This window comes from Rhyacophila brunnea, unplaced genomic scaffold (genome assembly GCF_057557595.1).
Source record: "Rhyacophila brunnea isolate RB1 unplaced genomic scaffold, BYU_Rbru_1.0 scaffold_50, whole genome shotgun sequence".
Taxonomy (NCBI): Eukaryota; Metazoa; Arthropoda; class Insecta; order Trichoptera; family Rhyacophilidae; genus Rhyacophila; species Rhyacophila brunnea.
The window spans coordinates 2,802,119-2,806,123 of NW_028233171.1; positions in this window are offsets into that span (position 1 = coordinate 2,802,119).

Sequence of the window (4,005 nt, forward strand, 5' to 3'; positions counted from 1 at the left end):
TACAAAACTAAAATTTTTATTTCAATATAGCATGAAAATCAATGAATATTTTAACATGTTTGCAAGGTTTATTTTTTAATTTGGTTTTATTTTTATAAAACACGGGAGATATATAATAAAATATAAATCGTGCAATAAATATTTTCTAAACAAGCTAAGATGTATATATAAACTGCATAAAAGATATCACTTTTTTTTTAATGCATAAACGCGGGCAAAATTATATTTTCGATTTCTTAAGCTATTACAATCTCTCCCCTAAAAACACATTTTCAATTACGTGGTAAAGATAAATTTAGCATCATATTAGAACACAATAACCCTGGAATAGACACATTTAATATAAATTTATTTACAAGGTTTTTGTTCTATATTAGAAATTTTGAAATATTGTCATATTTTAAAGTTTTTATTTTATTATATTTACCAATTGTTTCATTACTTTTCTGCGTAATTAGAGAAATAGCGACGATTAAAATTTGTATATATAATATTGTTACCCATCAGAAGATCATATAATTTACTTATGAAGACGGTATAATAAAGAAAAAACGGGGATAAAACTATAGAATGCATTGAATACATAAGCCTTCTCTTACATAACCTAAGAAGAAATTATACGAAAGTATAATATTTTTTTATGAAAGCATTATATAACTTTCGATAACCCCAATTTATATAATAACTTGCAAAAAATCTTATTTAAATACCTTTAGAAAGTCAAATATTATCTAAATATTTTTTAGTCTGAAAATGTTCTTATTTGAAAGATTTTTATCCTGCTATAAATATCCTGCAACACACTAGAAAGTAGAAACAAAATGCTTTATTAAAGGTATGGTTTCTCAAAAGATTATATTTAACACAAAATCATTTCATAAATGGTCATACTTTGAATAAAAACACGTTAATATTAAAAAATTTACACATGAGCATATCTAAATACTTATTCAAAAATTTTGAAGATTATATATTTGGATATTTTAGACAAAAAATATATTTAATTTCTTTTACCTGCTAATCATGGTTTTCCTCAAATATTTTTGTAAATCTTGCCTGAAATATGCATTTTTTTTCATTTTAAAATGGAATAAGAAACCAAAAATATTTTTATTTAATTATAACCAAATAAAATTAGCTCTATATGTTTATTTTAGCCCAATACACATTGCAAAAGAAGTGCATATATGTTAAACATCACAATATCAATAAACCACGATGATTTATCCGTTCATGTTGAATCTAAAAGTATTAGACGATTTCGAATTTAGAGGGGCATTGGAGTTGTATTTCATTCCCGTCTTCCTTTTAATAGTAGTTACAAAGTCAAGACACATATAAACAATAAAATAGTTTATAAACCAAAAAAAAACACAAAACTAGATGGTATATAAGTAGTGAAATAATGAAATTATTTATTAGTCGGAAAAATAAAGTCGTATTGGTTTTTCTTATTATCTACTTGGTTTTAGTTTATTAATAAATTCATTTAGCCATACCGTCAATGAATTCTAGTTTAAGTATATATAATCGATACAACCAGTTCAAAACGATATAACACGTGCTTAGTCACGGATAAATTAATAACTCAATTTGATACCGATATCATAATCACCGCAAATCATATGTAAAAATAAATGCACTTTCCATGAATGTAATTCTGTTACAAAGATCGAATTGGATGATTGGATGTTTTGCTGGCATCCAAATATATAGTTTATTCTGGTTATATAACAGCATTCATGTTATTATATAAAGAATTAAAAGAAAAATTTAATTATAGGTTGACTTGGATTCCATGGTTTTTAAACGAGCAGTGTACAAAACCATTGATCGTAGAATAATTGTTATGGATGCAATATAAACAAAAGAGATTTAAAAAAAATGCTGAACTTAGCAGGACAGATAAAACAATAAAATATCACGAGAAGAAGCATATATGCATTTTAAAGCTAAAATTATGTGATTTAGAGTAACATATTTCTTCAAAACTTTATATTCCATGTATAATGCGAGATTCTGCTCTAATTAAAGCCATAAAATACGTCTATATCAAATCTTGCAATTATTTAAAATTTTGACATTAATTATCGTATTTTATTTTTTAATAAAACTTATGACAAGGTAATCCTATTCTATTTTGAATATTTAGGTCTTTATAGTGTCGACAGCTAGGAAATAATATAGAATTCTTAAAATACAATACTTAAATGCACAATACTCTGCGGTACCGATTATGATACAAAGTTCTGAGGATTATTTTATTTACATATCCACGTATTTGATTTTTAAAAAATATAATTATATCACAAGCTCTAAATGAAACTAAATTTATATTGGCATAGAAAATAAAAACAATAGAATAGAAACTAAATATGAGATAAAAAATATATTTTTGCCAAATTAAAAGATAAAACTGGTGTTGTATAAAAAAAGCGAATATTTCAAGTAATATTACAAAATCAGCTTCTTTTGTCTAGACATATGATGATTTTTATTAAAAATTCAACACAAAAAAAAATAAAGACTAAAATAAATATTAGATTTCCAATTTTCATATAAATATCACAAATTTTTATGAAACAGAATTTAGTTTTCGCTAAAAATATTGGATTTCATGTTTTTTAATATAACAAAGTGGTTCTTTTGTCGAGATTATAAAATATAAAAAACCGCTAAATTCAATATCACTATGGGATTGAGAAAATCCCTTAAACTAATAATTGTTGAAAAGATAAGAGGTATCAAAGAAGAGATAGCTAAGAGTATGGCTATCAAGTGTCTTAGGTAAATTAATAACTTTATTCTTAAAAAAATCCATATTTTAAATATTTTCAGCAATAAATTATCTTGTTCTGATATCTATTCCATATAATTAAAAAGAAATAACAGAATTTAGATCTTTAATTATATTTAAAGACAGATTAAAGGGCGAAATAAAATTTATAAATATACATAAGATTTGAATAGATAAAATATAAACATTATGTAATAATAGATAATACATAATTAAATATAGCTGATTTGTTTTCTTATATTTGGAATACAAAATGTTTTTGTTTACACAGAAGATGAACAATTTTATAAAGCAAAGATAACGATATAAAAAGCTCAAAAAATTTTAAAGCATGAAAAGTGATTTTCGACTATCCTTTATATACAAAAACCAAAGGAAAACAAAATTCACATATAAAATAAACGATCTCATAAATATTATTTAACCATATTTCTTAAGCTACAAGCCCATAATCAGATAAAAATGCACATACTCTAAACACTATAAATCTTGCAATTTTATATGAGGAAATGAATTTTTTATGAGCTTGCCAAAAAAGCCCACCCTTTTTCGGAGTATTACAATATTACGAGACCCTACCCCTTGTAAATATGCGCTATTGAAACGAAGAAAATCTTAAAGTACTACTTAAAAATCATTTAAATTGATGTAGATTGTGTTTTTTAGCATTAAGGTAAAATATAAAATTTTTAACTTTTGAATACCTTAACATAATAGTATCATGTTGTAATGGTCAACATACTGTTCCTAAGCCAAAAAATAAAAAAAAATATTTTTTATATAGCTTTCTAAAGGAGAATACAATTTCTATATAGCCATAAAGCCAGATAATCCTTTTCTAATACAAATTTATATCATTAAAAAGCCACAATAAAAGATCAAACATATTTAACCTCTCTTTACCAAGTAAAACATATATAATTTTGATATTTATGTATCCAGACTCTGTTTTATTTATATCTTTTTAGATACATTCTAGCTTCGTACAATGTTTTTTTTCCTTTTTCTATTTGTAACAAAATGAGTAAACAATTATATATAAAATACCGATCACTTTTTACTATAAAGGCAAGTAAACAGGTCTATATAAATATAAAATGGTGCTAAAAGCCTAGGAAATATATAAACTGACAATCTAACATAAGCATTTAATATGTCATGAAAAAGCGTAAATTAATAATTTAAAGTTGACATACATTATGCATATA